The sequence below is a fragment of the Cynocephalus volans genome, chromosome 18 (assembly GCF_027409185.1).
Source record: "Cynocephalus volans isolate mCynVol1 chromosome 18, mCynVol1.pri, whole genome shotgun sequence".
In the NCBI taxonomy this organism is placed as follows: Eukaryota; Metazoa; Chordata; class Mammalia; order Dermoptera; family Cynocephalidae; genus Cynocephalus; species Cynocephalus volans.
Window position 1 is genome coordinate 12,167,236 of NC_084477.1, and position 24,007 is coordinate 12,191,242.

Here is a 24,007-nt window from a genome sequence, read left to right on the forward strand (position 1 = left end):
CACCAGCTGTTTGAAGTGAAGATGTAGATACTTAAGGGCCACATCTCCTATCTGTCCCTGGTCTATGAGGAAACTGTCCCTTTTCCCTGTCCCTTCCCCTGTCCCCAACCAAACCCCTGAGGGAGAAAACTGGGTATTTGATTTGACTCTTTCTGACACTGTGGACCTGAACCCCTTCCCCCACCCTTGAATATTAACTGACTAGCTTTTCTGCTTCTGTAATTAGCTTGCGCAAGGTTTTACAAGTCCCTGCGGATGGGACTTTCTGGTAAGGGCAGATAAAGGACTTTCCAAACCGCCCAAAGTTCACCCAGTTCCAGGAAGGACCTAACCACACAAGGGGTGGGCTATTGGGCAATTCCCCAGTTCCTCGTCTGTATACCACCCCACTGAAAGCCACCCATGAATTTAAAAGTCACCTCAGATGACCAATAAGCTGTATACAACTCATCCTGTTGCCAAAGTCTGCCTACCAAACTGTATAAAAAGTACTTGTGTTAAGAGCTCGGGGCCGCTTCTGTCCTAAAGATGGAGTGACCCCAGCATGCTGGAAATAAAAAACCTCTTGCTTGATTGCAGCAATCTCTGTCTCCTGGTCTTGGTGAGATGAGCCTTCCCAATAAGTAAGATTCGCACTTTCGGGCCAGTCTTATAATACATGGAAAATTTGCAAAATCTTTCTAGGAAGGAGGGAAGAAGGAAGTAATAAAAGAAACAAAGAAAGAAAAGGCCACCACAATACGTCAAACTTCCAGAAGGAGAAACAAACCTAAGGACACTAGGGACAGGGGGGAAGAGACGGGGTTTGGGAAGTGATTGGTCGTGCAAAGGGCATAAAGAAATATGTAAGGATGAATATGCTAATAATAAATAAAAATTAAAAAGAACTTTCTAAAGCAGAACATGCAGAAAGGAGGAAGCATCAAAAGTAGCCTAAATCAACCCCCCAAAAAGCTCTTTCACCATCCAACAGCCAAAATGAGGCCAAACACCATTTTTTGTAAAATGGTGAGAAATAACCATTAATCACTTTCCACATAAGCTAGGCTAACAGCAAGTCAAGAAACCTCCCATTTTGTCTGTACATGTGAACGAGGGTTGTGTCCAGCATTAATATCCATCTCTGTGAGACAAATACTTCCTGCTTTCACACATGGTGACAGGCAATTTATTATACATAAAAGAATTTTCAATATGCACTTCTGACCAAATAATCATCAATTTTTTTTTTACAGTGAATGACCAAGGAAACATCTTTCTTTTTTTTCCAACTTTGGTGATTTTATTGTTTTTAATTTTTTTTAATGGGCACATATTGATTGTCCATATCTACGAGATACCAAGTTATATTTCGATACATGTATACAATATGTGATGATCATATCAAGGTCATGAGCATATTCATTATAGCAAAAATTCATCATTTCTTTGCGATGAGAACATTTGAGCTCCTTTCTTCTAGCCATTTGAGAACACAAAATAAATTACTGTTAATTATAGATGCCTGGCACGACTGTACACCATAGAACTTATTTTTCTTGTCTAGCTGTAATCAGTTGTCATCTCAATATATTTCACTGCCTGGCTTCTGGCTGCAGAGCCTCATGCACCCAACATCATGTTTGAGTGACCACCCGCTTCCTCCCCCCTGTAGGGGCGAAGAGGACGTGGGTACTTAACAGTCCCATGTGTCCTGCAGCTTTTGGCAGCCAACTTACATTTTAAGCATAGCAGGAATCATAAAATATTTTAAATCCTATCTGTCTCAAAATTTTTTTAAAGAAAATTCTTTTATTGATTGGTTTATGGAAAGCAGAGAACAAGGTTAAAGACGTTCTAAAAACAGAAATGTTTTGTTTCCCGTTCGTATGCTGATCTTTCCTCCCGAAATTTGCAAAAATAAAGGCTTCATGTCCAGGAATTGTGCAACTCAGTGCCAACACAGCTGCACCTATCTGGCAATCTGCAAGAGGAGCAGGAACCACCTGCGGTTCCTTTACTGCTAAAGCCCTGGGACACTGCTGCATTCCCCTTGGGGACCCTCCCTCATCCCGTTATTGCCTGGTTACCCTGTTCCTGGTGTGTGCTCTCCCTTTTCCAAGTTGGCAATTTGTCACAACAAAAATATCAGGTCATTGCATCCAAACCTACCCATATTTAGTGGTCTACCAGGTCAAAGTCCCTGTGAAGTGCTGAGAAACACTTGCAAACTGGAAAAATTGGCTGCCATGTTCCATGATAGGCTGTGTCCCAGTGGGGGTTCTCTAGGACTCCAGCCAGGCACTCGGACCCTTGCAATCCTAAAGAACGTTCTGCATTATGTGTGTGCTTTGTAAAGACCATTTGACAGCGAATGAAGTAAAACCAATTCAAGCTAGCTAAGCAATGCAGGTTTTGTTAAGAGAAAAGCAAGATGTTTCACGGAACCACAGAGCAGGAATGCTACTGGGCCATGTTTCTCTGCCTCTGTGCTTCAGTCTGCACATATTTTCCATTCTTTTTTGGTAAACTGTTTTTTTTTTCTGCTTCACTCCAGTCTCCCAAAGTGGAACAGGGCCACCCCATATCTCTAAACCTGACTCGATGGCTCTAGTGTCAATCCCGAATTCCTAAGAAAGAATCTAAGTGGCCCAGTCTGGATCCGGTGTCCACCCACACCACTAACTCTGTCTGCTTCACAGACATTCTCCCTTTAAATACAATTTTTATTTTTGTTTTATTAATGCAAAGAATGTTCCATTACCTTGATCTCCTAGTATCTTGATCAACTATAAACTATCACCATTTAACTTACATTGACGACATCGGATAAAACTGATACAAAACTGTTTATCATTTGTAACACTTTTTAAAAGAATATTTAGTAGCAGAAGTTGATGCAAAAATGGTTTTATTTTATAAATATATTTGCATACATGCTCACCCAAGCATGGCGTATTTCCCACTTTGTTATGAAGTCCACATGGATTTTTTAAGCATCTCAAATTAGTTCTTGTGTTGAAAAGTCATAGACTGTGAGCTCATAGAGGCCTTAGTCTGGACCCCACCTCTGGTACTTAATAGCTTTGTAAAGTTAGTCTTTGTTGGGCTTCAATTTTTCTTTTGTAAAATGGAGTTAATAACTACCCCTCTCACCACGGTTGTATGAGGATTGAAAAACAAGATTAAAATATGTAAAATATGTCTTGACATCTTCTCTGAATTTTGTTCCATATTTCAGCTCAATCTGAGCAATAACATAGTAACTTTCTAGCAATCTGAGCCAGCCAAAAAAAGTGAGCGAGCTATTGTTTTATGAGTTCCTTGCCATTGTAGGAACTCTAGCATGGACAAGGTAACCATTGGGCAGCCTGGTCTCCTCAATGAGTATATTGTCTGGTTCTATCATTTATATTAGACATTTCCATAGGGATATACAAGTATCACTAGCATCTGAAACCCAACATGTCTAAGCCAAGAAGCATCTTTTTTTACGGTCTGCTCCTCTTCCTGATAATGGAACCAAAATCTGAAGTCCCCCCTGCTCACGTCCTGGTCAAGTCTTTTGCTCACAGATTCAAATCTTTCACGATGTTGATAACACCTCTGCTCTGGCCACATCACCCCATCTGAGGTTTAAATTAAAACCCTTATGGTAAATTGCTTTTGCCACATCCTTCAATTTCCTAGTCTGGGTAGAAGACCATCACGAGGTGTATTGCAACCCTCCTTGACTTTGGTCTTGTTAGAATCTTCCTGTAATTGAGGTATAAAAAGCAGAAATGCTCCATTTTTCTTCAGTCTGTCTGCTATACTATACATGACTTCTGTAAATCTGTGCCACAAAGTCACAGGTACAGAAGCATCTAGAAATCTGGAGGATTAGTCTACAGTGCTGTAGGTCATAAGATGCCAAAAATGTATGAGAATCACTGTGGCAGGCAAGTGTATGAATGGGGCGTGGATAGAAAAAATCCTGCAACATGGGAAAGGAACCTAATATATGCAGACTTGAGGAAAATCAGCTCTTCACCTGGACTTAAGTTGCCACAAGTGCCTCTTCTCAGGATGCACATGAACCTATGTATGAAGTCTGCTGTGGACTGATTGAATCGTTTCACCAAAGTTCATATATTAGAAGCTTAATTCCCACTGTAATTGTTGAGGGTAGGAAATTCTATTATGGTTATTGAAAGGTGGGGCCTTGAAGAGGGGATTAGATTGTAGCACCATGCAGTAGTGAATGGATTAATAATGGTGGCCAGGTGTGTGGCTCTGAGGGCTTTAGAAGGAGAGTGAATGACAAACTCTCTCTCTCTCTGCTCCACCATTTTCTGCCATGTGAGACCCCTGTATCTCTGGAAAGCCACCACCAAAGAAGACCCTCACCAGGTGTGTTCCCTGGACTTTGAACTTTCCAGCCTCTGAAACCGTAAGCAATAAATTTCATTTTCTTACAAAGTATCCAATTCCAGGTATTTTGTTATAAGCAACAGAAACAATCTAATAAAAAGTCAATATGTGGTTCTTAGATCTCACTGGATAAAACTCTGGCACATGCCACACCCACCTGCAAGGAGGCTGATAAATATAATGATTTAGCTGGCTGGAAATGTGCCCAGCAGAAAATCAAGTTTCTGTTCCTACACGGGAAGGGGAAAATGGATGTGGGGCACCCAGTTAGTGACCACCACCATGGCATCCTTACCCAGAACACTGTCCCCTCTCATCCTACGCCATAGACTCATAACTCTGCCCATCTGCTGGTACTTCTGATCTGTCACACACAGGTTGATATTCCTACACTGCTCTTCTGCTTACAGAGTACAAGATCAGATCAGGCAATTCAGACCCACACTTCCTAATCTCCTAAATTCACTTCCCTCCTGAGAGTAGATATCCAGAAACTACCATCTGCAAAACCTTCCAAAGGCTCAGTCCTTTAGCAATCTCCCCACCTGGCCTCAGGATACCTATACAGGATTTTCATCTCACATCAACCCAGGGCTCCAGCTATGTCCTTCCTTCAACATCTTCTGGAGACAATGAGGGATTTCTCACCTCTGAAATCTTTCTTTCATTCTTTCCCACCCATTCATTCATTCATTCACTCATTCATTCTCTCCCTCTCTCTTTCTCTCTGTCATTTTTCAATCAAGATGTTTATGTCCTTAAAAAGCCAAACAAAGCCCCATCTTCTCAGTGATGCACATCCTGGAATTAATGTACCCAATTAGATGTAACTTATCTGAGTTGTGTAGCCCTTACCGTCAATCACATTTATTCACGGCTTCTTATTAACGCACGCAGGTCTAATCATCCCTCTAACATTGCCACCTGTCATGTAGGGCTTGTTACTTAGCCTTTCTTTTCTGCAGGGTTATTGTGAAGTTTAAATGGTATACTGCAGAGCCTATCACAATACTTTCCACATTTCTACATTTCCTCAGAATGTTGCCTTGTTCTCTGTCAGGACAGGGACCGTCTTGTGTACACTCATCACAGTGCCCAGGGCTATGCCTGCTACCCATAGTAAACGTGCAAGAAACCCTCCTGTCCTGGGCTGCCTCTACCCAAGTCTTACCTTATATGACCTTAAACTTTATTGAAGATGTTATTCTATTTTCCTAAAGATGCTGTGAGGCATGAAAAGCCGGTGTTACCCTTTTCTGGATAATAGCAGGTAGCCAAGTTATTAGTATTTAACTGCAACCCATCCTAGTGCAGTATTTCTCATGCCAAAGCAGAAAATAAACTCTTTCAGGGAGCATATAATTTGCATAGGTAGAGAAGTTATCAAAGTTTTTCCTAAACTTTGTGTTGCATATATATCTCCATTGTTAACACTTTATCCAGCAATAACTCTTGGAGCTGGAAGGACATATATCACATTCTCTGCCAGCAGCTGTATAAGCTACTTCTATGGAAGACTGGTGCTTTTGAAAACACCAAAAGCATAAATCAAGAAAAGGAGAACTAGAGGGAAATTTCCTTTGGATGCATCTATAGTTATAATTAAAGTTGCATTTGGACCAGTGTCTACCTACAGTAGATAATGATCCTTTCCTAATTTGTGCTTATGCAACCACTTAGAGGGTGTAAGATTAGACCAGGCAATTCAGGTCTATACTTCCCAGTCCCCTAAACTCCCTTCACATGTCTCCTGAAAAGCAATATCCAAAATGTATCCCCTGGGACTTTTTGTATGAGTACAAATTATTCCCTTTGACAACAATTCCTTTGGAGAAATCACATTCTCTTAGCTTAAATTACCTGCCTAAAAAGAATTGACTATAGCGTGTTCCTTCCTGAGTGAGTGGAGGAAAATTTCCCAAGTGTTCTGAGGTATGATCTCAGTTTTCAAAGAGCCCAATGTCGGGTGTTTTTGTTTGCATGTTTGTTTTGTTGTTGTTGTTGTTGTTTGTTTGTTTTAATTTTCTTTTACTTACATTGCACGACTCTGAAAATATTTTACTTCCTGGAATCAAGCACAATATAAATCTAATCTTCTAAATATTGGAACCTTGATGACATCCTTTAAATAAATAAATACTGAATCATTTCAATGAACCGGTGTTAGAAATATTAATAGAGGAAGTCACAGCCATCATCCCAACCTACTATGTGATCTTGGAGAAACAAGATCTTCTAACAACTGGAGCAGGAATGCAAACACAATCCTGCTGACATGCTGGGAATAATATTAGCATTAATGATAAACTCTAATATTGAATATTTCCTAAGTGTGAGATGTGAATAATACTATCATCTTCATTTATAGGTGAGAAAAGAAAGGCTCAGAAAGGTTAAGTGACTTGCCTGTCGTTATGCAGCTGGTAGGTGGCACAGCTGGGGTTGCACCTGGCTGTCAGGCTCAGGTCATGCTCTTTACCATGTTGCTGTTCGGTAATGAAGGAAGGAAGCAGTTCTCCAGGTGTCATCAAAGAACATAATCCACTGTCAGGTATCAAGAATCACCTTAAGACACAATGGAACTCTCAGAAACACATCTGGCCTGTCATCCTGTTACACCTGTAGGAATGTAAAAGAAAAGAAAAAAACTGTGCCAAAAATGTGGTAGGATTTGGAAAATTAAACAAGTATGCTTTCCCAGTTTTCTAAAACCCATGTCCGTTTCTGTCGCTAATAAAAAACATACCTGACAGTGGGTAATTTACAAAGAAATAACATTTATTTCTTACAGTTTTGGAGGCTAGGAAGTCCAAAGCTTACGGAATATGTCTGGTGAGGGTCTTTTCTTGGTGGTAACTGTACAGCCACACAGGGTACCACTTGGTGAAGTGGCAGAAGTGGAAAGAGAGAAGTTCTCATGTGCTGTCCTTTTAAAGCCAACAGAACCACACCCATGACCATCGTTCAATCATCAATAGATTAATCCTTTCACTAGGGCACGGTCCTCACAATCTAATCACCACCTCAAGGCCCCACTTTTCAGTTACTGTAATAGCATTTTCTCTTAACACTGTCACAGTGGGGTTAAGTTTCTAATACCTGGACCTCTGGGGGACATAATTCAATCCATAGTATTCCATCCCTGGTCCCTAAAGTTCATGCTGTTCTCACAGGTAAATACACTCATTCCATCCCCTAAGTCTTAATTTGTTTCAGCTCAAAAGTCCAAAGTCTCAAGGTCCCATCTGTAAAATCAAAACAAGTTATCTACTTCCATGATACAATGGTGGGACAAACATGGGACATATATTCCTGTTCCAAAAGAGAGAAACAGGCCACTAGACAGGGGTCGCGGGTCCTGAGCCAGTCCAAAACTCAGCAGGGCAGGCATTAATCTCATAACTGGAGAATCATGTACCTTGACTCCATGTTTGGCATTCTCCGCAGGCTGGTGCAGGGTTTGGGCTTCCGAGTCCTCAAGCAGCTGTGCTCCTATGGCTTTCCTGATCTCCAGTCATGCTCTAGCACTCCCAGGCTGGTGTTGATGCTGGCAGCTCCACAGTTCTGGGGTCTCCATGACTCCACTAGACATGGCCCTGGTGGGAATTCTCTATTGCAATGCTGACCCCACATTTGCACTCAGCTTTGTTTTAGTGAAGGCTCTATGCAGTGATTCTGCTCCTGTGACAGATCTCTTCCTGGATCCCCAGGCTTTTTCATACATCCTTTGAAATTGAGGTAAAGGCTCCCAAGTCTCCACAGCTCTGGCATTCTGCAAGCCTGCAGACTCAACACCACAGGGATGTTGCCAAGGTTTCCAGCTTGCATCTTCTAAAACTGCAAGTCCAGCCACACCTGGGACCAATTGAGCTGCAGCTGGAACAGCTGAGGTAGCTGGGGCAATGAGAGCAGCCAGAGTGCTGGTAAGGGAGCAGCTTCCTGAGGTGTCCCTGGGCAAAAAGCTCATGGAAGGTGCCTAAAGCCTGTTCCCCAAACAGTTATGTCTCCCTAGGTCCCTGGGCCTATGGTGTAAGGGGCAGCCTCAAAGATCTCTGAAATGCCTTCCAGGTCTTCCTCACATTCTCTTGATAATCTCTTTCTTCTGTACTAATCTTCTTAGTTTGCTCTCTTAAAGATACCTTTTCACTCTTTATGTGGCCAGGCTGAAAGTTTTCCAATTTTTTTTGCCCTCTGCTTTTTCCTGAACTATAAACTCTGTCTTTACATCATGCCTTTTCTGCCATAACTCAGTGTAGGCTGTTGCAAGTAGCCATGCAGCTTCCTGAATGCTTTGCTGCTTGGAAATTTCTTCCACCAAATACCCTGGTTCAGCGCATTCATGTTTCACATTCCATAAAACTTTAGGGCCTGAACAGAATGCAGCCAAGTTCTTTGCAAGTTCGTAACAAAGGTGACCTTTGCCCCAGTTTCCAATAAGCTCTTCTTCATTTCTATCTGAGACGTCCTCAGCATGGCCTTTACCATCCGTATTTCCATCAGCATCTGGTCACCACCATTTAAACAGTCTCTAAGATGTTTCAAACTTTCCTTAATTCTGTCTTCTAAATTCTCACTGGCATCTAGGCTTTTCCTGGTCTGCTCCTGCAACTTCTTTCAGCCTGGGCCCAACACTCAGTTCTAAAGCTGCTTCCACATTTTCAAGTATTTGTTAAAAGCACCACCCCACTTCTCTGGTACCAATTTTCTTTATTAGTCTATTTCTGTTGCTTATAACAAAATATCTGAAACTAGGTAATTTAGAAAGAAATAAAATTTATTTCTTACAGTTTCAGAGGCTGGAAAGTCCAAAGTCCAAGGAATACATCTGGTGAGAGCCTTGCTCTTGGTGGTAACTCTACAGCCATGCAGGGTGTCACATGGCAAAATGGCAGAAGGAGAGACAGAGAGCTCCTCACAGCTCTCCTTTTAAAGCCCTCAGAACCACACCCATGACCACCATTAAACCATCAATGGATTAATCCATTCACAAAGTCATGTTCTTCCCAATCTAATCACTTCTTCAAGACCCCACCTTTCAATTACCATAATAAGGTTTCACACCTTCTTAGCACTGTCACAGTGAGGGTTAATTTTCTAATACCTGAAACTTTGGGGGACACAATTCAATCCATAGCAACACATAAACAGTATAATAGCTATGTTATTTAACAACTTTGTAAGTTAGAAATCTCTCGAAACCAGTATTTCTAGTCCTACCAGTACACAGGTTGATTATTCCTTATCAAAAATGCTTGGAACCAGAAGTATTTTGGATTTTGCATTTTCTCAGATTTTGAAATATTTGCAGAATACATACCAGTTGGGCATCCCTAATCCAAAAATCCAAAATTCAAAACGTTCCAATGAGCATTTCCTTTGGTTGTCATGTTGGCACTCAAAAATTTTCAGATTTTGGAGCATTGAGGATTTCAGATTTTTGAATTAGGGATGCTCAAGCTGCAATATTAACTCTAGGAACTGGTATCAACATACGTACAAGTTAATCAGTCTTTAATGTATTTGTTGGGATTAGTGAGAGTTTCCCGAAAGTTGTCGGCTATGTTTCACTGGCTATTCTTTGGCAATGCTGATGTTTCTTTGCTTATCTCATAAAGGACAATAATAGATGCTGTAAGGAAGTCATCATGTGAGACAATTTAATTAATTCTTTGCAAACCTAAAGAGAAGAAATCTAAGATAAAACACTCATAATATTTTTATAACTATGCCTCTATTGGATGTTTATGAAGATACCTATGTCAATATGAAAGTATGCGTACTCTACATTGTGACAAAGCACATAGCGAGAAATTGGTAAATGGCCACAAAAAATGATCACATTGTATAATGTTGAACATACTCATTACCCTGATTTGAGCATCACATACTGCACACAGTATCGATACTCAATGCTGTACCCAAAAAAATGTACGATAAGTTATGTTTCAATAAAAAAAATGGGCATGAAAACTTAAAAACCTAAATAAATAAATAACAAATTTCAAATTTGAGTAGTGGATATAAAGAATAAACTTAATTTTGAAACTTAATTTTGTAGCATTAGCACTGAATCTTCACATTTAAAGTACCCCAGTTGATAAAACTCCACTACCTCTGTTCTCTTCGTTGTTTTAAAGAACAAAGGTTTAGCATGAAGCTAGCGGCTTTTATTAATATTAAAATCACCTAGCAAGTGTCAATCTTAACTAGAGGCTACACATCAACACTATCATCTTCCAAAGTACCCAGATTTGGCAAGTGCAACACGAATTCCCCCCCCAAAAAATTGTATAATTCTCAGTTTGATGAGCCTCTGGAGATGGCTGATAAAAGAAGCTATTCTAACAGCTTGAATTCTCTAGATGATTTGGGAAATGTCACAGAAAATAACAGGGAACTTTAGAAGGATGTAGCAAATTGACGACCCCCGTCAGATTATTTTTATCAATTTCAAAGGATTTGCTGAGAGTACTCCCAGGGCTCTAATCATTCTAAATAATAGATCTAATCGATTCAGATCTTATGAGACAAAATTAAAGCTTCTTGAAAAGTTCAAAGTATTTTCTCTTTGAAAAATCTTATTTTAGAGTTTCTAATTTATAATGAAACGTTAAAGCGGCCTTTCTCAGCAAAACATTCTCTTATTTAAAAATAACCAATGTTAACATCTGAATAACTAATGCGAACATCAAAACTGTCAAGGTCAGAGCACTGATATCAGACTTGGTTAAAATTTTGGCTTTTCCAATTAGTGACTGTGAGATTTAGGGAATTACTCATTTGCTCTGAGTTTAATTTTGTTATGTGTGTAATGGGCTTATTACTGCATACGTTACAAGGTCGTTATAAGTTTGCAGTGAGATATTTGGAAAGTATTTATCACAGCACGTAACATATGGGGACAGTCTCAGTCATGCTGAACTTTATTTGGTCAATATATAGGTATTCCTTACTGTCTGCTGCTGTATCTCTCCCCCTCACAATAGAATAAATGTAGCACAGCAAGGACAGGGACATTGAATCATTCACTGCTGTGCCTAAAGCAGCACCTGATTTACATATTGTAAGCTCTGAATAAATATTTGTTGATTAAAGGACTGACACTTTGTTATTATTTTAAATGGAAGACCCTCTACTCCAAAGTCCGTGCTTTTCATATCCTAATATGTCTTCTCTTCTATTATAAAATATAAGAAGGCAATCACTCCTGATCCCATGGACATTAAAAGGATAATGAAAGAATGTTATCATTAAATATTATCCTTAACTCTATGCCTACAAGTTTGATAACAAATAAAATGAGTTCATTCCTTAAAAGACACAATTCACCAAAATTCACACAAGGACAAATAGGTAATGTGAATCAGCCTATAGCTATTAAAAAGACATTGAATCAAGGGCCGACCCCATGGCTCACTCGGGAGAGTGCAGTGCTGGGAGCGCAGCGGTGCTCCTGCTGTGGGTTCCGATCCTATATAGGGATGGCCGGTGCACTCACTGGCTGAGCGCGGTGTGGGTGACACCAAGCCAAGGGTTGCGATCCCCTTCCCGGTCACAAAAAAAAAAAAAAAAAAAGACATTAAATCAACAATTAATGACCTTTCAAAACAGGAAGCAACAAGCCTAGATAATTTTTCCCTGGTGAATTCTACCATATATTTTAGGTAGACGTTATACCAATTCTCTACAATCTCTTCCAGAAAATGGAAGCAGAGGGAGTACTTCCTAACACATTCTATGAGACCAGCAATACCCTAATGCCAAAAACCAGACAAAGACATTATAAGAATGGAAAACTACTGAGTACTATCTCTCATGAACGTAGATGCAAAACTCCTCAACAAAATATCAGCAAATCAAATCCAACCATGTAAAGAATTATACATCACGTCCACAAGGCATTTATTTCAGGTATGTATGGCTGGCTCAATGTTCAAAAATTAATTAATTCATCCCATCAATGGGCACAGAAGAAAAAATAAATTGTAGTATCAATAGGTGCAGAAAAAGCATTTGACAAAATTCAACATCAATTTATGATGAAAGCTCCCAGAAAACTAGGCATAGAGGGGAACGTCTTCGGCTTGATACAGAACATCTACAAAAAAACCTAGCATCATACTTAGTGGTAGAAAACTAGATGCTTTTCCCTTAAGATCAGGAACAAGGCAAGAGGGTCCCCTCTCACTATTCCTGTTTGACATTGCTCTGGAAGTACCGGCTAATGGAATAAGAAAAGAAAAGGTATACAGATTTGGAAGAAATAAAACTCTGGTGATACAATTATCTACTTAAAAAAAGAAACAAAGAAACAACAACTAAAACTCCTGGAACTAATCAGCAATGACAGCGAGGTTGCAGGACACACTGTTAATATACAAAAGTCCATTGCTTTTTTATATACCAGCAATGAATAATTGGAATTTGAAATTAAAAACACAAACTTTATTTACATTAGCACCAAAAAAAAAAAAAGAAGAAATACTTAGGTGTAAATCTGGCAAAATATGTATCAGATCTATGGTAGGAAAACTAAAGTAGAAACATTGTATTTATGAAATAAAACCAGGTAAGTGGAGGAGGATCTTTGAAGAACTTTATATCCACCTCACTGATTTATATTGAGAATTAAATAAGATTGTCAATAAAAGCTCTTAGCTTAATACCTTGCATATAGTAAACATTCAGTAACCATTAGCTATTCTTTATTTGTTTTTTCTACCTAATCTTCAGAGTAGAATGGAAGACGGGACCAAATTGTCATTCCATTTGTCCCAGTCTGAAGCTATGTGAAAATCTCTGGCAGGGCTACATTTCTGCAGCTTGTCTGACATATCTATTTTACCTGAAAGGCCATCAGCCAAAATAAAGCCTAGTAAAACAATATCTGTTAACATGCAAATTCAATATTTTATCAGAAACAAAGTACACGGTTCTTGCCAGGGCAATTAAACAGAGAAGAAATAAAAAGATTTCCAAATGGGAAAGAAAGAAGCAAAACAGCTTTGACCTGCAGATAATATAATTTTGACTATAGATAATTCTAAGGAGTCCACTAAAAAACTATTAGAACTAGTAAAGTTCAGCAAGACTGTAGGCTAAAAGATCAAATATACAAAAATCAATTATATTTGCACATAATAGCACTGATAAATCAAAAAAAAAGAAATTAAGAAAACAATTACCTTTAAAACAGCATCCAAAAGAGAAAAATACTTAGAAACAGAGCTGGCCAGTCAGCTCAGTTGGTTAAAGCACAGTGTTATAACACCAAGGTACAAAGGTCAGATCCCCATATCAGCCAGCCATCAAAAAAAAAAAAAAAGCTTAGAAATAAATTCAACAAAATAAATGCAAGACTCATACACTGTAACAATAGCCAAGACATGGAACCAACCTAGGTGTTCACTGATATATGAAATGAATGCAGATTATATATCCATACACACACACACACACACACACACACACACACACACACACACACACACACCCCACAAACTTACAACTCAACCATAAAAAGACATATGACCCAATTTTAAAATGGGCAAAGGACTTAAATCGACATTCCTCCAAAGAAGATATACAAATGACCATGCTTAGTGTCACTGTCATTAGGGACCTGCAAATCAAAGCCACAAGATACCACTTTACACCCACTAGGACAGCTGTAATCATAAAGACAGACAATGACTAATGTTGGTGAGGATGTATGCAAATTGGAACCCTCATACTTTGCTGGCGGGAGTGTCAAATGGCAGAGACACTTTAGACAAGAGTTAGGCAATGACTTGAAATATTGATATAGAGTTATCACAGGACGCAGCAATTCCACTGTCTAGTAGCTACTTTTGAAACAACTGATCTGAGATCCCCTCTTTGAGGATATGCCTGAAATCAAAGAAATGATTATTAATTCAGCCATTAACATGTCACTGGCCACTTTTACACCTATGTACAAACCATACCTGGCAAAGTCCTTCTAAATTCTCTGGGGAACAAACTTTCATTACATCTTTATTAACATTGGCACTAGCATTAGTTCTATTTGTTGCTGTTTTGCCTGTTTGGAACATCATAATATTTAACGTTCTCTTCCATAGTCAATGTATGTTGATATCCATGTTATAAGATTTGACACTGCATTTTAGCATTGTAAATAATCACAGGTTTAGGGGTGTGTTATTTTTCTTTGGCCAGTATAAAGCTCTCCTTTATTGAAATTGAATCCTTAAACAGAAACGCAACCTCAGTATGCACACTGAAGGAACCCTCTGAATTTGACCCCAGCTACCCTGTTGCCCCACCCCTCCAGGTCAGCAGAGATTTATTTCTAGCTGGATATACTTGCTGTTCCCTCAATAGGCAGAGCATTCTCTATTCTGGCCAGTTCCCTGTGCCTGTGATTCCTTCTCAGAACTTTCATTCCTTTCCCTCAGTTATTACGTCTTCTTTGGTCTGTCTTCCTCCACTAATCAAAAATTCTACCATACCCAACTTAAAAAAAAAAAAAAAATGAAAGATTTTTTTTATCCTCCACCCCCAACCCTGTCACAATGCATCGGTATTTTCTCTGTGTACTAAATGAATGAACATGATACATCTAACATTTTAAGGGGTTACTATGAGGCAAGCCTGGATGCTAAACACTACAGAGATCACCACATTTCATCCTCCAGTATCCCAAAGAAGGAAGGTTTTATTAATTCTGATTTTACAGAGGAAAATGAGACTCAGAAACACTTAGGAAATTACACGTCATAAGAGGCAGAGCTGGGATTCAGTCTGGCAGACTGGAACCAGTCCTGGGCTCCTAACTTGATCTTGCTCCCAGAATCTTACTCGTCTTAAGGTTGCCAGTTTCTGGGCTTTCTCTTTTCATTTGATTGTGAATCCTTAGTGGGGGCAAAAGGAACGAAGGTGGGGACACATCCTCCTCTTCCTCCTTGTAACTTGTCAGACTGTGGTGCAGGTGCAATGCCCAGAGCATCATGGGGCTTAATTCATATTTGTGGGATGAAATTGTAATAGTGTTCCTATAGGAAATTACAACCAGCTTTAGGATAATGCTTCGTGATATTTGTCCAGAAATGTCTTGCTACACTGAGTGTGCTATGCCCCGTTCCTTATTAGTAGTTTCCCACCTCACCCACACTCACATGGAAAGGGGCTGTAACTCTGTCAAAATCATCAGATGAAAGGCTAAAATAATCATTATAATAATTAGAATCATCATTATTATTATTGTAAATTGCAAACAGTATTCTAAGTGTTTATAACATACATTACTTTGTGTATACAACAAACCCACAAAATATGTACTATTATCTCCATTTCGGGTGATTTTTTTTTCCTGGCAGCTGGCCCATTTTAAAGGTGAGGAAACTGAGACTCAGAGAGGTTAAGTAGGTGATGTCAAAGAGTTGGTCAGAAGGTCCAATCCCAGCTGTCTGGCTGCAGAACTCAGGCACATGAACAGCTCCCCACATTGTCCGCCACCGAAACGGGACTTGATGCCCTGTCTCAGGACAGAGGGGAGCAGCTCCTGACAAATGCCCTCTTGCTGCTTCCTGCAACGTCCCAAGGTCTGCAAAGAAGTCCCAGAGCACTCCTTGTGCTCAGCCAACAACTTTTTGTGTAAACAACCATTACCGATTTGTAAACACAAAAGAACATTTTGGTTTTTCATTTGTTTTGCTTTGCTTTGTTTGTTTTTTTTTTTTTTTCTTTTCTGTTGCTCTCCTGGACATCACCACAAAATTGCTGGTAGCAGACTGACCAGACTGATTCCATCTTGAAGAACTGACCCACAACTGCTTTTTCTTGGTGGTGTTCACCTGCGTACTGTCTCCCTGCTCATCCCAAGTAGATTAATGGATTCAGCAGTCTGCATTTTAAGCTGAAGTGTGCTTTGTAACAAGTAGTTGTGTTGTGTAGGGTTGGGTTGCATTGCATTGTGTTGAGCTGTGTTGAGCTGTCTTGTCTCCTCTTGTCTTGTGTTACTGACATAGTAAAAAAAAAAAAAAGTAGATTTTATTGTGGTGAGAAACATCTGGGGCATGTCAGAACAGTCATTGGAAATTCTTTTTCCAACACCGACAGAACTGTAAGCTGTTGATGTCAGTAAGAGAATTACTCAGTGCTGTTTCTGGGCATGCAAAATACCTCATCTTTTTAGCTTTCTTTCTTTTTTTTAATCTCACATTTTTCTCTTGTTTACACACTCAGAATAGCTTGCACTCATCCTAAATGAACAAGATCACTTGCCAACACTCCCCAACAAACTTGACAATCAGGAGTAGGTAGCCTCTGGGTGAGTCTTGCTTCCTGGGATCTTCCCACCAAACCTGAAACAGCAGAATCCACTGATAAGAAAAGAAAGCGCTATTACAAAGGGAAAACATCTAAGGGATGTTTGTACTAAAGAATCCCAAAATGAGCTCTTAGAAGGGAGATATTCAAATGAATTAAATTTGCAACACAAATCCTCTGACCTTTCCATCAATTTGTTTAATAATTACTCTGGCATTTTTGCTGCTTAATTAAATGGAAATAAAATTCTAAGGCTTGCCCAGTCATTATTGACTAATGTTTACATAAATTTGAAAATCTTATTTAAGCAATTCATCTTATAACAGGATGATTCTTAACTTGGGAAAATGAGCCCATGAGGGTGGCTTGTCCACAGTTGCCAGCATCTCTGTTTCTTTTCGGATTCCACCAATGGGTGTCCTGCATAGTTTTTGCCCAGTTTCCACTTCCTTGCTAATGGGGATCCTGCTGATGGAGGATTGTGATGTCGTGAAGGTTCAAGGACCACAGGAAGGGCCTGCCCAGGCCCCTGAGAGTGTGCCTGAGAATCTACATCACTGATCAGGACACAAGAAAAAATGTCAAGGAAATCAAACTTGGCCGTTCCTATCCTGTTACTTGGGCTTTTCAATGCTCCAGTTTACTTTCTCTTCCAAATATTTCATGGAATCTTCTCTGAGTGAGAGCCAATGAAACTAAATAAACAGGCAAATGTGGAATGAAATGGAAGCCTGATCACCAGAAAGAGCTGCCGCTCCATTTGTTTTTAAACCCGTGAATTTGGGTAAGGGTCGTCTGCCTTGAGGGCTGCACTAAAGCAAGAGGGAGAAGCAGGTGCCTGAAGTCCACAGCTAGGAGCTCCCTGCCCTCACTCTCAGGACCACTTCCTCCTACACCTGCCTCCCTTAGCCCCCACTGGCCAGGGTGTCATCCCCTAGACCCCGAAGAGGCTGACCGAGCAAGTGTGTTTGAACAGGTTTACATTCACATTTGGAATTTAGCCATTCCCCATGCAAGTCAAAGAAACCTATAATGTAAGACCACAAAGAGGCAATTTTCCCCGATGAATAATAATGACTAAAATCTACCTATCTTTCCAAAACCTTTTATAGATGTTGAAACAGAGTAAGGCTGGGCCTGTGAACCAAACTGACTCCATTTTCCCTGCAGAGGACACTTTGTTACTTTTCCACTCCTCAGTCATGAGACCCCCAGGGCAAATGATTATCCCCATGGGCTGCCCTGACAAAACAGACTGAGATGAGAGAGGAAACAGATATTTACTGAGTTGCAAAACCCCTCCCCAAGGCTTGTTTACTATAATTGTAAAAGTCACAGATTAACCTAAAGACCCCTTTAGGAATTCCTACCTGTGCACAAAGCATCAAGGTGACAGCTATAGTGACCCTCCTGGGGTGACAATGATGGACAGCATTGCCATTTTGGACCTACTGAGCATGCACCCATGACGCAGCCAGGAAGGACAAGAATGGACCACCTCCAGTGACACTGGCCTGCCACCCCTTAACTCCTTTCCCTATAAAAGACCCTGAACAGCTCCCCTCGGGGGGCTGGCCTTACTGTCGCTAACCCCCTTATGCATAAGTCTATCTCCTCTTTTAATAAAGCGTTGCTTGCTTTACTGCTGGGTACGTTGTTCATTTCTATGACTTTGGAATCTGAGAGCCTAATTTAACCACTGGCAAAAATTGGAAAGCTTTAGACACCATAAAAGACTCCAGCTGCAAGAGGCAAGTGGCCACTGGGACTATTTTGCTCCCAGGTCTCTGCTGCTGGTAGATCTCTCCTGGAGTCCCCTGCCTAAATTCTGATAAGGAAATGCTTTATTCTCTTTAGTTTTTTCTGATTTTCTGAGCCCTCTTCTGCTTGGTTGGATTGTATCCACTTCTGTACAGGTGCACCCTGGAGGGCTGCTGGCTAATGCTTTGTTTTTCTGATTTAAATCTAGTCCATACTTTTCTTCTTTATGCTGAAAATAGTGGGGAGAACTGCTTTCATCAATTACTGCTAATGGAATAGGTTGGCCCCGCCTATAAGGACTAAGCTGAGCTGGACCCCACTGCTCCTCTTTCCTCTTTGTTTGCTGGGTTAGACATTTAGTTGAGTACCAGTCATTGAATAAACCTTCCAATCCTTGCATCAACTTTTGGACTTTCAGGTCATTTGTTTAAGGCGAGACAGCAAGCCAAGCCTGGCCTGTCGGTAACAATGTCATCTCACTTGCTCTGCAAAATAAAATAACCATGAAGTAGTTAGTAGTAATAGTGCTTGTTCTTGTGTTGTTTTTTAACAGAGGAGGATTTTGAGGTGTTCTTGGAAAAGGTGCAATGGTCTTCTTAAGGCTGTGGGATTCTACTTTGGCATTTCAGGCCCAGAGACAGTGGCGTCAGATCAATGCCACCTTCCACCACCACCACTCATGATGACAAGGCCCCCTGTGTATGCAGCACCTCACAGACCTTGCTGTCTTCGTGGCGGCCTGTGCTGTATCCATAACCCACAGCTTCAAAGTCCTGGCAGCTCTGTAGAGCCTGCTCATGATGCACCTCTGCCCCGACCCCTGGAATCGCTGAGTTGTTTTCCTCATCAGCCTCTTCTCACCGACACCATGTCCAGACCCTCTCCAGGGTCCGAGCCAGCAGGAAGCACAATTTCTATGCCACCAAATTGACATTCCTCTGATCCCTCTACTCTGTACGTTTTTCAGTGACTTTCTCAGAAGATGGGTTTTTAAGATTTTAAAATGATTTGGGCCAAATTTCTTGCATTTAATTCATAATAGTCTTTAGCATCCCAATAATGAAGTGCATTATAGAAAAGTTAAAAATTACTTACAGTCTCTCCAAACCAGTGGGGAGGAAGGGATAAAGACCAATGGTCTCTCTGCTTCTGGCTCATCAGTTTCAAGGTCATGCACAGCCTATTAGGAAAAACATTTGAATCTTCTTCCAACAGGTTCCATGCCAAGGGGCAGAGAGACAAATAAAACATAATATTTGATCTGTAGGGAGGTTTGGGGATAAGTGAGTGAAAGCCATGTCTGGGAACCCCGTCATTCACGATTTTCCACTTCCTATATCTTCTCAAAGTTCCCCATCACTAACAAATCAATATGGTGGGCCCATATCCAGGTAGGGATGCCAAACCCAAAACTCCTAAATCAAGATGGATCTGGTGAAGGTACTAGAAGGAGTCCCAAATTAGTGAATCCCCAGGAGATACAAGAGCAAAATACCTCTGGAGGAAAGTGTCCCCACAGACAAGGACCCACTACAGATCAACTCATATCAAAGTCCCCCCCGGTCTGCAAGGAAACAAATCTGATGGTGAGAAAAAAGCAAAGATAAAAAAAAGAAATCTGATGGTGAGAAACATCTGGTGATTGATACATTAAGAAACCCTAAAAATACAGTTCACAAAATTACCAGATATGGAATAGAAAATGGCAATTGTCTGCTTAGAGGCAGAAGAAAATTAAATGATAAAATAAAAATTTTAAAAATGAGCAAGGAACATGAGGCTATCAAAAATAGGCAGATATATAAAAGACTAAGTAAAATTATTATAAATGAAAATAAAATCTTAGAAGTTAGAAACTCAGTTAAACAGGATGTTAACCACACGGATTATGCTCAGATTCATGCAGGGTATTGTTCCATGAGGGTAATAAGCTGGTTAAAGCTGCACTGCCCAGTACAATGGCTGCTGGCCACACATGGCTATTGAGCCCTTGAAATGTGGCCAGTACTGAGATGTGCTGTAAGTGTAGAATGCATGTCAGATTTCAAAGACTTAGGAAAAAATGCTAAAATTTAAAGAACTCATATATTGATTATGATTGGTAATATAACATAGGATAATATTTTAATATATTAGGTTAAATAAAGTGTTATTTAAAAAAAAAAATTAAGTATGTTAGCCACAGCCAAAGAAAGAGTTGGGAATTAATGGATGAGAAGATAGATCTAAAATAATCACTTAAACTGAAGATCAGAGAGTCAGGAGAAGAAAAATATGAAAAAAGGGATTAAAGGATATGGAAAAACAGAATGAGATAATTCCTAGATAATAATTTGACTGGCCTTTGTCCACAATTCCTGGAAGACTGTCTCTGAATACCTGGAGTTTTCTGAATTATAGGAGTACCTCTGTTATCTATGGCAGGCCCTGACAGCTCATGCTAATGAGATTACTCAGGGTGAGAGCTTGCTATGCCAGAAGGACTTTGAGCCATGTGATATCCACCCAACATCCAGGGAGAGGAAGGAAATAGAGAAGAATTCAATCACATCATCAAGTGTTCAATCAATCATGCCTATATTATGAAACTCCACTAAAAACAGTGGACACTAAAGTTCAGGTGAGCCTCCCTCATTAACGATACTCTATCCTCACACAATGATGTGCTGGGAAAGTGATCTATGCTGACCGATGGGGAAAGGACACAGAGGTTTGCATTTAGGGTGCTTCCAGACCTTGTCCCATGTGTCTCTTCTTTTGGCTAGTTAGGATTTTGCTATAATAAAATTGGAATGGTGTAATATAATATAGTAGTAAATTACACCACTTTCCTGAGTTCTATAAGTCATTCTAGTGAATAGTTGAACCCGAGGGGGTAGAGGGAATCCCAAATGCTTATCCAGTTGGCCAGAAGTGCAGGTGGCCTGGTGACACCTGAGCTTATGCCTGGTGTCTCAAGAGAGGGAAGTCTGGTGGAAGACTCTCCCCTTAACTTATGACATTGGCCTAACTCAAATGGTTAGTGCCAAATGTCATTGTGATAACATACTTTTTTAGTCAGAGTACCATAAGGAAAAAAACTGGGGATTCTCAGGATCCATTTATGTTTTAGGCAGAAGGTTCTAGAAAGATGCAGCATGTGTGTGAGTGAGTCTGTGATTTGTGTTAGGTAACCACATATCACAAGGTGCAGAGTCAAGCTCTGGTACCCCAGGTGGAAAGGTTGACTGTAACAGATATTCAATAGATTAATAAAATGCAGAAATCCAGCCCCAAGGTCAGCCAGGCCTCTGGAAGGCCTGCAATATTGGTTAAAGGTCCACAAATTACTTTTTGTTCTAAAAATATCCTTAGAAATGATCTATGCCAGGGCTTCAGTCTCTGTGGGCTCTGACTTCCTTCCTCCCTGTGATACACCTGCACTTATGGCTTGTCCTGTGTCCTTCTCTCTAGCCCACGGATTTTGCTTATATATAGCTACTCCTGACTCATGCATGGCTGCCACTTTCTCCCTTCTCTGTTTGGGTGTCCCTCTATGAAGTGTCTGTATTCGAATCCCTGACATGGAAAGGCACGCTTGGCTGGTATCTACACAGGAGGGCGTCTCTGCTGGGAACAATCCTTACAGTAGGACCATGCATAAGCTGCTGGTATCCCTGAAGCTCAGCCTCCAAAATATTGACTGCCTTTGGGCTCCGAACTAATCCTCAACCCAATCAGCTATGTCAGTGACTGCTGGTTCATGTGGCATTAACAGGTGTACCAAGAACCTCTTCTGACCACTCTGCACAGAACTGAGCTGCAGTCGTAGTTCAGATTCCTCACCATGACTTTTATGTGTGTGACTCTTGAAGTGCCTGTGTTTTTTTTTTTTTTCTTTCTCCTTTCACTTCAATAAAATACCACAGTGCCAAATACTTTTGTCATAGTCTACACAAGGCAGGGACCCAGCTCCCTCACTTTATTTATTTTGCTCATTCTTTTGATACTTTTATCAAACGTTTATTAATAGGCTATTGTTTCTCTAACTGCTAGATGCACCCTGCAATTTTAGACCATGGTGGTTAAAACATTATGGATTTATATGCTTCTTCCTCTTGTTTCCACTAACTATGCTAGCATCAGAAAGGCTAAACAGCAATAGTGATAGTGATGATGTTATGGCTGACTTTTATGGTCCAGGCACTGCTTTAAGAACTTTACCTATGTAGACTCATTTATCCTTTGCAAAAAGCCTCTATACAGCAGGTACCATTACTTTCTCCCTTTTCTAGATGGGAAAACTGAGTTTAAGTGACTTTCAGGTTACATAGCTGCTATACAGGCAAAGGCAGAATTCAGTCCCGGATGGCCTGATCACAGCATCTGTCCTTTTAGTCACCAGGCTCTAAGGCCTCATATGTTCAGTGCTTATGAGTTCAAGGTTGGAATCAGGTAGACTCGGATTCAAATGGATGCTTTTCCACTTTTAGTTGTGTGGCCTCTCTGAGCTTTGCTATCATCTGTAAAACAGAAGATTATTCACTCACAGATTGACAGAAGACAACTGAGATAATACATAAAAAACTCAGCACCAAATGTAGTAAGTGGCTACAAGTAGTGCCTCATTATTATTCTGATCACTATTCAGAATGTTACCTTAGCATCATATCAGTATTGTCTTAGTCTGTTTTGTGTTGCTATAACAGAATACCTGAGACTGGGTAATTTATAAAGAACACAGGTTTATTTGGCTTATGACTCTGGGACAGCTGCTCCTGGCATGGCCTCAGGCTGCTTCTACTCATAGCAGAAAGCAGCAGATAGCTGGCAGGTGCAAGCAGATCACATGGTGAGAGGAAGCAAGAGAGAGAGAGAGAGAGATGCAATTGTCTTTTAAACAACCAGCTCTCGCGGGAACTAATAGAGCAAGAACTCACTCATTACTCCCCCCACCTAGGGGGAGCATTAATCCATTCATGAGGGATCTACCCCCATGACTCAAACTGTCACACTGGGGATCAGATTTGCACATGAGTTCTGGGAGGACAAAACATCTAAACTCCATCAAGTATTAAATACCAACCATGGTTTGTCTAACTCATGTAATAATGTACTAAACACCATGCAAATGAAAAACAGGGCAGGTATCACCTTCACTCTCAGGATTTAGAGCCTAAAACTATTAACACTGCTCTAAAGTTCAAAAAAAGAAGTACAGAAAACTAACGCCTGCTGAGACTTATGAGTTGATCAAAACATTGAACACGTCAGTCAATCTGAAGAAAAAACATATGCGTGGATTCACGAGGATTTAGGATTGGGTGTAGGTTGGTGTGGACCATGGTACATGGAGCTAGTCCCTCCTCAGCCACTCAGGGGAGCCTTCATGATGAAGTAAGCACTACGGGAACCTCTGAAGGATTGGACAACTTTGACAGGAGGGAAACAGAAGGAAATTTCCACATGTCATTAATTTCCTGAGTTTCTCTCACTAGATGATTTGCTTAACCTACTGTTGCAATAACATTGTCTCCACCTTGTGTCGCCTTAAATCATCAGG